Source organism: Lepidochelys kempii, chromosome 5 (assembly GCF_965140265.1).
Source record: "Lepidochelys kempii isolate rLepKem1 chromosome 5, rLepKem1.hap2, whole genome shotgun sequence".
NCBI classification, from domain to species: Eukaryota; Metazoa; Chordata; order Testudines; family Cheloniidae; genus Lepidochelys; species Lepidochelys kempii.
The window spans coordinates 131,324,223-131,337,053 of record NC_133260.1 but is presented as its reverse complement, the minus strand read 5'-3'; positions in this window follow the sequence as shown (position 1 = coordinate 131,337,053).

Below are 12,831 nucleotides of genomic sequence, written 5' to 3'. Positions count from 1 at the left end.
TAGTCAATAGGGGGAAGCAGCAGATATGATATACCTTGATCTTTAGTAAAGCTCTTGACACAGTCCCATATGACATTCTCATAAGCAAATGAGGGAAATGTGGGCTACATGAAATTATTCTAAGGTGGGTGCACAAACAGTTGAAAGACTGTGTTCAAAGATGTATCTAGTGGGGTCTGACGGGTCAGTCCTGGGTCTGGTACTAGTTAATATTTTCATTACTGACTGGATGATGGAGTTTGCAGATGACACCAAGCTGGGAAGGTGTCAGGGTTCCCTCCCCACTCTGAACTTTAGGGTACAGATGTGGGGCCCACATGAAAGACCCCCTACGCTTATTTCTACTAGTTTAGGTTAAAAACTCCCCAGGCACAAATTCTCCCTTGTACCTTGGGTTTAAGTAACGCTGCCACCACCAAGTGATTGAACAAAGAACCAGGGAAACGGACCACTTGGATCACTTGGAGTGGAAACGGACCACTTGGAGTGTTATAGAGGGCAAACAATTTATGAGTTTACCCTGTATGAGCTTTATACAGGGTAAAACGGATTTATTTGGGGTTTGGACCCCATTGGGAGTTGGGCAACTGAGTGTTAAAGACAGGAACACTTCTTAAGCTGCTTTCAGTTAAGCTTGCAGTTTATAGGACGTGATTCAGACCTGGGTCTGTGTTTGTGACTGACAAGTGGGTCTGGCACAACCAGGTAGGGTTCTGGAGACCCAAGCTGGCAGGGAAGGCAGGGGCAGAAGTAGTTTTGGCACATCAGTTCGCAGCCCCAAGGGTGTTTCTGTGATCTAACCCATCACAGTTATCTCATGCTGTTCTTCCATAGCTCTCAAAGTGCTTTTACATTATCCCCATTTACACATGGGGAAACTGAGGCACAGAAAGGTGAAGTGACTTGGCCAAGGTGACCCAGCAGGCCAGTAACAGAACTGGGACTAAAAACCAGCTCTTCTGAATCACAGTCCAGTGCTCTATCAACTAGGTTACACTACCTCCACATGGTTGAGGGGAGGTGCTGGAGGTGATGGCTCTTGGAATAAAAGACCAGTTGTCCTGGGCTGAGATTTTCTAAGTAAAAAATAATGTATTTATAGAAAACAGCAAAAGAGAAATCATATTATAATCTGACAGGTGCATACAGCATAGACACAGACGTGAGGGTACAGTTCTGTAGACAGGCACATTCCACAGAAAATTTCATCCAGAACAGTTTGTGCAACACACAAGAAACCACAACACTTTAACTTTTTTAAACCCTGTATTGAAGAGGGGAGGCAGCATGGTCAGTGGACAGGGCCCTGTCTTAGGAGAGCTGGGTCTGGTCTCAGCTCTGCCACTGGCCTGTTGTGGGAACTTGGCAGGGCATTATATCTGCCACCATAGGTAGTTAGACTAGCGTTGGCAGTCAGAACAACAACCTATGCCAGCAGATTGGCTGTTGTGCCAAAGTGGAACCCCACTGAAACTGGGAAGGGAAAAACTTGCCATTTCTTTACCGGTTTAACTGCACAATCCTGCCTGCTGGCATACATTGTACTTGAACTGCACAGTTCTTCATTCTTCCCTGCTTTGCTTTTGTCCCCTTTTTTTCTCCCCCCCCCCCTTCAAAATAGATAAATGCAAATAAAGACTGCATTTTCTCCTCCCTCCTACTGTTTATTATACTCCCTGGTTAAGCTGAGCCACTTAGCCCGCTGCCGGTCTGGGGTTCTGGCTGCCAGCCCCTTGCCAGCCGGGGTCCCGGCCACAGGCCCCACTCATCCCACTGCCGGCGTAGGTGAACTGAATCCCAGGCTGGCAGTGGGCTGAGCGGGCCGGTGGCATAGGATCAGCATTTTAATTTAATTTTAAATGAAGCTTCTTAAACATTTTGAAAACCTTGTTTACTTTACATATGACAATAGTTTAGTTATATAATATATAGGCTTATAGAGAGAGACCGTCTAAAAAACGTTAAAATATATTATTGGCACGCAAAACCTAAAATTAAAGTGAATAAATGAAGACTCGGCACACCACTTCTGAAAGGTTGCCTACCCCTGCCTTAGTATATAGGGCATGTTGAATATGGCCAAGTTAACATTGCTCTAGGAACTCATTAATTTACTTCTGTGCATTCATATCATCAGCGGCAATAATGTCATTATTCTGCATTTGGTAGATTTATACCAGTGTCCTCTAAAACTGAGAGAGGACTAAAAAATGTGTCATTTTTGTGCAGTATTCTATCGTGTCCTCTTCCTAGTTATGTAATAGCACTAACGGGTCAGCTTTTAATGCGCACTAATATTGTAATAATGAATAGTTGATGGAATTTCAAATAAATCAGATTTACTTACTTGATTATATAACCGTCTAAATATGTGTCTTAGTGTAGACATTTTGGTCCAGATTCTCAAAGACATTTAGATGCCTACTTTCCAGTGGAAGTTAGGCACCTTAAATAACACTGAGAATCTGGCTTTTAGGCCTAATTCTGCACTCCATGCAGTCAATAGCAGAACTTCCATTGGCTTCTTAGCTATAGAAGTTGGCCCTTGAGGAGAAGGTAGTCAGTGTGCAAACTACAGGTTATTTTAGCCCAAGGATAACATTTTCAAGTGGCTCTGAGATTTAGGAGCCATTGGAAGTTAATGGGACTTAGGCTCATAGGACACTTGGGCACTCTTGAAAATTTTCTCCCCATTTATTTGGGTGTGGGTATTTAAAGTCCATATTTAGGCCCCTGTATATTCAGGTTGGTGATACTCGATTGACAGATCAAGCTACACAAGGAAATTCAGTGGGAGCTGACAGGTCTCAGCATTTATGAAAGCTGAAACATTTATTTAGGTGCCTAATATGGGTTCAGGGACCTCACCCAGGGCCCCCATATTTTAAAATATTGGCCTTTGACCTCAGGTCCAGATCTTCAGTGGGAGTTAGGCAACTAAATACTTTCGGGAGAGTCTTGGCCTTGGTGTTTGTGAGGGTGCTCCTGGATTGATGGATCAGGAGCCTTAAATTCTCTGTTTATTCACAAGGCTGGTGTAATCCAGGTAGCAGTGTTACTAGCTTCCTTACGCTGCTCTGCCATTGTGGGGCCATATCTCTGGTGCAAGGATTCTTAGTCTCCACGGTGAAGTCCTGGCCTTTTCGCTGAGCTTGCAAACAAATGAGAGCCAATTACTTTTTGTGTCAAGAACGGACATGAAATCACTGATAGCAAATAAATGAGCATGGGTGTCCGTAGCCTACTTAGGCAAAGGAATGTAAAATCGTTGTTGTTATGGCTGTCTGTTTACCGAGAAGTGTGTAACCTAACTGGAAACAATTAAAACAATTCCAAAGTGGCTGGCAAAGGACTTGGGTCTGCCTTTAATCGTGTGGCGGTACCCTGCACCACAGTGACATCTTGTGGTCAAAGTGAAGATTACTTGTTTCAAGAGCATCATCCTGTATAATATCCCGTGAAAGGCACCTGTTTGGATGCCACTCAGAAAGAAAAAGCCCTGGCAAATTCATTTCAGCTAAAATTGCCATTCATTTTCAGGATGTGGTTGGAAGTTTTATCGTGCAAAAATAATGTGGTGTAAAAACCAATCCGATTTTAATATTTAGGCAAGACAATGCATCCCAAAGTACCGAGCAGATTCTACCTCCATTACTTATAACCCCATTACTAAGCATCTGAGCACTGTACAGAACCCCTGTGGGGTAGGGAAAAGCAAAAATCACAGAGGGACTACACTGCAATCAGGAGGTGTAGGTGGTAGCGAACTGTGAACACACCCAAGCTTGCCCACTGACCCTGGACTCTGGGTGCATACTTGAGAGGCTGCCACCCATGCCACTCAGCTTCACTACTATTATTACCCCAGCCAGCTAGATCAAAGGTGGCTTAAGTAGGTCTACATAGGCTGCAGTCATACCTCTGACTGCAGTGTAGACATACCCCAGTGTCTCAAGGTCACACAGGCCATGTGTGGCAGAGTAAGGAATTGAACCAGACCTCTCAAGTCCCAGGCTAGTGCTCTAACCATTGGCCCACCCTTCCTCACCAGAGTGCAGAGACTATTAACTAATGCATTCTCCCCACCACCACCCCGTCATGTCCATGTAGGCCCCAAAAAAATCAGTGGAAGGCTCAACACTGACTTCGGTAGCATTGAATCAGGCCCATCCTGCTTTACAAAGAGAAGATGTTGGCCTGGACACAAAGCTTCAGGATCGTGAATGCATTTCTGGCCATGGGAATGCAGTGTTCCTCTTCACCCTGACATTTCCTCTCCATTAGGAGTCTGCTGCTTGTTCATTCTGGTTCCATCGCTGGCCCTGCAGCAGGCCTGCTGCATCCTGACATTTACCTTCATGCATCTGGATTTAGAAGTGGACACGGTGCGCTAGGTTACGTTGCACTGTGACAGTCCGAGTCACTGTCAGCAAAGAGTCCTGCTTGACAGAGATCAATGAGAAGTAATTTTTATACAGGTGAGACTTTGCTGTTTTCATTGCTGCTTGCTGAATAACTTGCTCTGGAGAAACTTGGGGTAAACAGCCAGGAACCTCATAAACTAGTGTCAAAGTGGGAATTAGGCCATTTGAACTGAACAAAAGACTTAAGCACTTTGCTAAATCAGGCCTCTAAATCAATAGCTAGGCAACTAAATAAGTGTCCTGGCTTTCCAAGGTGCTGAGCACTGCACGACTCCCACTGACACTGATGAAAAATGTGGCCTAAGCTTTCATATTTTTCTGAAATAATGTCTTTAATTCTTATGGTTGTCAAGGAAGCCTTCTGAATGTGAGCTCATTTTGCCTGAGTCTGCAGGCAGCCTGAAATAGTAATGCTGACTAGTCTGACCTCCCCCAAGACAGCTCACTCCTTCCATCTTCTGTCCTGAGCAATGAAGTGTAGGATATGGATTCAGCTACTTGGCCACAGAAGTACTAAGCAAATGGTCTGTTCTTGGAAAGTAGCCCTGTGTTATATATCTTGGGATCTGGCTGCCTTTTTTAAAAAAAATTCCATGAACCCGCACAGCCCTCCTTGGTTTCCGCCATCTCAGACAGGAGCATGGAACCGGCACAGCTCTGCACTGGGCTGTTCAACATATTCATAAATGATCTGGAAAAAAAGATCAACAGCGAGGTGGCAAAATTTCCAGATCATGCAAAACTACTCAAGATTCTTAAGTCCAAAGCAGACTGTGAAGAGTTACAGAGGGATCTCACAACACTGGGTGACTGGGCAACAAAATGGCAGATGAAATTCAATGTTGATAAATACAAAGTAATGCACATTGGAAAACATAATCCCAGCTAGATTTACAAAATGCTGGGGTCTAAATTAGCATGTTACCACTCAAGAAGGAGATCTTGGAGTCATTGTGGATAGTTCTCTGAAAACATCCACTCTATGTGCAGCGGCAGTCAAAAAAGCAAACAGAATGTTGGGAATCATTAGAAAAGGGACAGATAATAAGACAGAAAATATCATATTGCCTCTATCTTAATCCATGGTACACCCACATCTTGAATACTGCATGCAGATGTGGTTGCCCCATCTCAAAAAAGATATGTTGGTATAGAGAAAAGGTATAGAAAAGGGCAACAAAAAAGATTAGTGGCAATGGAAAAGCTTCCATATGGGGAGAGATTAATAAGACTGGAACTTTTCAGTTTGGAAAAGAGATGGCTAAGGGGGGATATGATAGAGGTCTATAAAATCATGACTGGCGTGGAGAAAGGAAATGTGTGTTATTTACTCCTTCTCATAACACAAGAACTAGGGGTCACCAAATGAAATTAATAGGCATCAGGTTTAAAACAAACAAAGGAAGTATTTCTTCACACAATGCACAGTCAACCTGTGGAACTCTTTGCCAGAGGATGTTGTGATGACCAAAACTATAACAGGGTTCAAAAAAGAACTAAATAAATTCGTGGAGGATAGGTCCAACAATGGCTATTAGCCAGGATGGGCAGGGATGCAAAACCATGCACTGAAGTGGCCCTAGCCTCTGTTTTGCCAGATGCTGGGAATGGGCGACAGGGGATGGATCACTTGATGATTACCTGTCCTGTTCACTCCCTCTGAAGCACCTGGCATTGGCCACTGTCAGAAGATAGGATACTGGACTACATGGACTTTTGGTCTGACCCAGTGTGGTTGTTCTTATGTATTATCATGGGTGTTGCAAGCAAAAGACACATGATCCTCCAGTATTTGCAGAGCCATAAGAAGACCCACATCAGTGGGGAACATGACAATTTCATGGAGGACAGACTGCTGTGGGACATATCAAAAATCAGTTCAGAGTTCTTGGTGGCATTCACGGAGCAGCTGCAGACAGTGCAGCGAGACTTCTGGCCCTGAGAAATGAACGTTGACTGGTGAGATCCCATCGTAATGCAGGTTTGGGATGATGAGCAGAGGCTGCAGAACTTTTGGATGCAAAAGCTCTCATTCCTGGATTTGTGGTCCAAGCTCGCCCCAGCCCTCTAGCAGAGGGACACCAAAATGAGATCTGCACTGACAGTGGAGAAGTGTGTGGTGATCACATTCTGGAAACTTGCAAAACCAGATTGCTACCAGTAACTGAGAAATCATTTGCAGTTGGAAGATCTACTGTGCAGGCTGTTGTCATGTAAGTGTGCAGAGCCATTAATTGTCTCCTGTTACGCAGGACTGTGAATCTCGACAACATGCAGGACACAGTGGATGGATTTGCAGCAATGAGGTTCCCGAACAGCAGTGGCGCGATAGACAGTTCGCAGATCCCTATTTTGGCACCTGCCCATCTTGACCCACAGTATATCAACAGGAAGAGCTACTTTTCTATGGTTATGCAAGTACTGGTGGATCATTGGGGATGCTTCAGGGACGTCAGTGTTGGCTTATATAAGGGAGTGGGGTGTAGGTAATCTGGCCTAGCAGTAACAGCTGGGCTGAGATCTGCCCACCAGGGACGGTAGTCGCTGAGCAGGAGTTGGAGGAATCGCAAGAGCCCGGTCCCGTAAGCAAGAGTCAGGCTGGAGTCAGAGACCAGAGACCAAGAGACAAGGCACAGTCTGGCATTGCAGCAGGCCAAAGTCTGTGTGGTTCCCCAGACAACTTCTTGGGGTTGAATAGGGCGTTTGGCCAATCAGAGGGCTGCAGAGTAGTGTCATTGTGGGTCTCTGGGGCAGTATTTCCTGCGGTGCCTACTCGCCACAGTGCTCCCTGGCTGTGCCCGTGCCCGGCCTCCAGGTGGCACTGTAAGAACATCAGCTGACCCAGCCTTCAGAGCTGGGTTCTCGTCCTCACATCATTACAGCTTGGGCGGGGAGGCGTGCGATGCTCTGATGTTTCAGGACACAGGAGTATTCAGAAAGCTGCAACTTTCCTTCCCAACTGGCATGTTACTATTGGTGATGTTGAAATGCCAGTAATGATCCTGGGGGACCCATTCAAGCCCTGGCTCCCCTTGCTCACAAAGCCACACACCGGCCACCTCGACAGCACCAAGGAAAGATTCCGCTGCTCAGCAGGTGCAGAACAGCGGCGCAGACAGTGTGGGTGGGCCACAAACTATTCTGGAGGGGCAATGTCTAATAGGTATGACATAAATGGTTTGCTTTTATATTGAAAAAAGATCACTAAAATAAATCAATTAAAATCCAGAGTCATTCTATCGCATATATTAAATACATTTAAACACACATAAAATTCATTAATAGGCAGTAAATGTTCTTAAAATAAATCACGCAACACCAAACCGGCACACAGTAATATTGAATTTTATAGAGGCTAGTCAGTAAAGAACAGTACTTCCAGTCTTTGCTGGCTGGGGCAGTGTATGGGGTGCCCTCAGCAGTAAGGGCTGGGGGTAGGGGCCCCCGGCTGCTTCCTCTCCAGCTGTGCTCTGTACAGGGGCCAGGGGCCCTGTGCTGAGCCTGATCCTGAGACCTGCTGGCAGAGCTGTGGGGTGAGTTCAGGCGGTGATTGGGCATCCTCTCCCCCGTCCCCCCAGTGTTTCCAGGTTCCTACGCAGCCCCAGACCCGGTGAATTACCACCAGTCCCAAAGGCTGACGGCTGGGGAAGCCCTGCTCAGTGGCCTTGGCCAATTAGGGGCCCCGTAAAAATGAGCGCCCCCGCAGCCCGACCCGCTCTGCCCGCCTGGTGCTCCTGCTGGGGAGTGGGGTCAGGACACGGAGGCTTCATCTACATTAACACTGCACAAAATATAAGCTGTGTTGAGGCTTCCTCTATCGCCGAATGTATCCGATTTTGGCAAGCATGCAGCTGCAGCTTTCATGATACCATATGTGCCATTTTGAAAGCAGCAGTTCAATTCATGAAGTTGACAATCTAGAATTTGGTTTCACATTGCTCTCAAATCTTCATCAGAACGTGCCCGGATTGATTTTCCCAAAGACGAATTCACAACTGAATCTTCCAGATGCCTTGGCCTTGGTTTCTGTTTTGAGAAAAGGCTACATCCCAGTTCTCAAGGCCACATTTCTCCATTAGTTCATCCGTTAACTTCAGCACCTGACTGAAGCTGTTCATTTCATTGCTTCTTAAATCAGAGAAACTCTCTTTCAACCCTGCTATCAGATCAATGCAGTCAGTAATGGACAGAGTTGCACTCTGCAATCCTTTAGCAGCAAAGTCACTCATTTCAAACAATTTCCCCAAAGTTACTAATAAAAACAAGAACTTTTTCGTTTGAATTTGTTGGAGAAGAGACTGAAACTCCATTTTTGTTTGTCCACCACAATCTTCAAATTCTGCTAATGCTTCAAGAATTACATCATAAAGTATTAGTACTTTGCCCACCGCACCAGACTTTCAACTCCAGAGAGTATTGATTGCCTGTTCATGCTCCAGGCACTGCCACTCGGGACATGGTTCTTTTTAAATCTCCAGAAACCAAGCATACCTGTAAGTCCCACTCATAAAGGTGTTCAAGGAGTTTGTGGTCTCAAACTCCATGGCAACATCTGCAGACATTTTCGACACTGCAGAAAGAATCAGGGTAAGACAGTTTAAGTTACAATGGACATAAATTGCTCGCTAGAATTTGTGTTTCAAAATCATATGTACTCCTCCTTTGTTCCCAGACATGACAGACGCCCCATCAAAACTGAAGCCAACTGAAGCCAACACACAAATCAGATCAAGTTCAAGTGTTTCCTAAACTTGAAGTATTTTTTCTGAAATTCCATTTGCAGACGTGTCCATTGTATCCACAAATCCTACCGCTCTTTCTTAAATTACTCCAGTGTGCAAGTATCTGACACACACTGCAATGAGCTCGTGTTTTGAAAAGTCTTTGCATTCATCCGCAGGAATTGCATAGTAAGTGTTCAGTGCCTCATGTAACTCCTTTCTGATTTTGCACAGAAGTAATGAAGCTGCAGCTTCTAAAAGTTCATTTTGTATGTCAGGGCTCACCATAGTAGCATTTTTCGGAAACATTTCAAGTAAACTTTGAATTTCTTCATCATATTTACTGAGTAGTTTGAAAAGCTCCAGAAAGTTTCCTTTGTTTAAAGCTTCCTGATCCTCTCTGTGCCCATGTAAAGCTATTTGCTGTTTAGCACAGAACAGTACAATATCAAGCATCCCTTTAATATGCTCCCCATCTGTACCTATTAAGCGCGTGTTCATTGCTTCTCTATTTAACTGGTTCAGAATATTTCCACGGCCTGATAACTGACACTGTTTGTAGCTGACATAGTTAGTGAATGCCATTGCATGTACTTTACTAGTTTCATGTCTGGAGCAGGCCTGGTGTATATGCTTCCAATCACTGTGACTGAACCTGTCTTCAGAACAAGTCACCAAAATGCGTACACGTTTTACAAACACTGCATTTTTAGACATACTATATTCCACCCACTGATGTTTCCTGGACCTGAGTTTGGGGGTTGCAACGCTTCAGTTTTTACCGCTGATAACAGAAGTGGGAAAAGACTGATGTTTCGGCTGAGTCGGTGGTTTGTTGATATTTGACAAATCGGAAGGCCACTTTGTAGCTTTAGTAGAGATAGTATTCGTTGCAGCTGTACTGGCCCCAGGGTCATTTTTAGTTTTACATATTACTGTTTCCTTTGCTGAATCAGATGAAGATGGAGAATTTGCAGATTTAGTGGAAAACGATGATACGTCGGTTGGTTTTGTGGATTTGCTTTCGGTCCGTTGTCTTTTTAAGAAACTAAAGAGACTAGTTTGTTTTGACATTTTGAATCTCTGGTTCAAGCATCACATGTAGCTATACAGTGTAACAGAGCTGAATATTAAAACATTTTCTTTGAAGGACTTCCGGCAGAAAAATTCCGGTCTCATACATCACTGGCAATCGAATATTTCTTGCTTATAGTTCATTGTATAAGCAAAGATCCCACCCACACATTTCCTTACAGAAGTGGCTTTGTTTTTGATTGGTTCAAGTATTTTCAAAAATTGTCTCTTTGCCCAATAGGATGCACCCTTAAAAAAAATCCTGGTTGAACTTTGCATTTTTAACACCATATTTGGGTGGGGGGCCCACCCAAGCCAACCTGTGGCTATGCCCCTAGTGTAGAATGTCAGCTGAATGTGCTTTTGGTAGATTGAAAGGACGCTGGTGTTGGTTACTCCCAAGATTGGATCTCTCTGAAGAAAAATATCCCTGTAGTTCCAGCTGCCTCTTGTGTCCTATGGAAGATCTGTGAGGTAAAGAGGGGAAAGGTTGCCACTGGTGGTGTGGGCCATTAGAAGAGCTTGGCATGGGGCTATACAGCTGAGGGAGGCCTCGAAAGAGCATTTTAACAGTGAGCCACAGTAACGTGGATGTGGTGCCCTGTGCTCGACCTGCGCCTGAAGTTTTGGGGCCTTTTAGGAATTACATAATGCTCACTGTACATGTATGAATATAACACAGTGTGTTACTGATCCTATGAGTTCTGTCACATTGTACAATAACAAGTAAGTGGGTGCTTTCAGTACCACTAGGCATTCTGCAGCATATGTTGTGTGAACTAATAAATATTAATTATTTTCCAGGCCAAGTCCTGGCCTCTTTGCTGAGATTGCAAACAAATGGGGCTACGAGTCTGTCATGGAGGTCATGGATTCCGTGATTTTTTGTGACCTCTGTGACTTCAGGGCTTCGGCTGTCAGTCCCAGCCCCTTCCCCAGCTGTTAATATGGTTCCACATGATGGAATTTCTGCTTTCCTAGTTCTCTTTTTAAAAAACCTAGGCAATTTAACAAATTTTTGTTTGTAAAGATCATAAAGGTTGCAAAGTCAAGCACTTAAAAGTTAGGAAATGCCAGAATTAAGGATGCCTGTGCAAGCTTAATTCAACCCCCTAAGGCATATGCAGTATGATCCCGTCTTTAATTACTTGATCACATACTTCTTGTTCTACAGCAGCCCTGCCTCATTCACAGGATAGACAGCGAATGAGGTAGATGGTTGCAAGAAAGGAGAGGATGTTCTCTTCTCTTCTGGATATGGTACTAGACCGAAACCCTACTGCATTCTACTCCTGGCAGACTTCTTAAATAATATGGCAGGGGAGGGCAAACTATGGCCTGTCAGGGCTTTCAATCCGGCCTGTGGGATTGCCAGCCCCATGACGCAGTGGGGCTAAGGCAGGCTCCTTGCCTGCCCTGGCCCCCACACAGCTCCTGGAAGCGGATGGCACCATGTTCCTACGGCCCCTCTGGGGCGGGGCAGAGGACTCCATGTGTTGCCCTCGCCTGCAGGCACCACCCCCCACCGCTCTCATTGGCCAGGAACGAGGAAACCGCAGCCAATGGGAGCTTTGGGGGTGGTACATGCAGGCGAGGGCAGTGCACAGCGGAGCCGCCTGCCCCACCCCACCCACAGGAGCCACTGCCGGACATGCCGGCCCCTTCTGGGAGCAGCGCGGGGCCAGGGCAGGCAGGAAGCCTGCCTTAGCCCTGCTGCGCACCACTGCTACCCTGGAGCCGCTCGAGGTAAGCAGCGCTGGGCCAGAGCCCGCACCCTGAACCCCTCTTGCACCCCAACCCTCTGCCTTGAGCCCCCTGCCGTACCCCTCCTGCACCCCAACCCGCTGCCCTGAGCCCCTAACCCTCAGCCCAGAGTCCCCAACCCCCTCCCTTGAGCCCCCTGCCGTACCCCTCCTGCACCCCAATCCCCTACTCTGAGTTCCCAACCCCCTTCCCTGAGCCCCCTGCCACACCCCTTCTGCACCCCAACATCCTGCCCTGAGCCCCTAACCCCCTGCCCTGAGGCACCCCGGCACCCACACCCCTCCTGCACCCCACACTCCCTCCCACACACCAACCCCCTGCCCCAGCATACAATTTCCCCACCCAGATGTGGCCCTCAGGCCAAAAAGTTTGCCCACCCCTGTAATATGGTCATGCTTGACTTTGCAACTTTAATATTCTTTTAATAAAGTGTTTTGTATGTAATACGTACACATGCTAGATGAAAAAACTTCCCAGATATTCCAGATGCCGAATGTAAATAATGCCTTTTTTTTTTTAAAGGAGCATATTAAGAGATGAGCAAACCAACTACATTACAGACATTTAAAACTGTGTTTAGTAGACATATTTACACAGATGCCGGGAAGCGAGAGATCAGTAGTTTTAAAAACCATTCAGCAGAAAATGTAGGGCAGTTAGAACTTTATCATAACATTGCTCTTCCTCCTACTCCTTCTGTATACGTCTAAGCTTTAGTGATGCTACACTATTTTTGTAATGTTTGGTTTCCTACAAAGATGGCTGTTAGTTAAACTGCTAAAAATATTATAAAATTTGGCCCAATAAGAGATGGGGGGTTACTTTTGGGGACTTTTTTTTTAATTTGG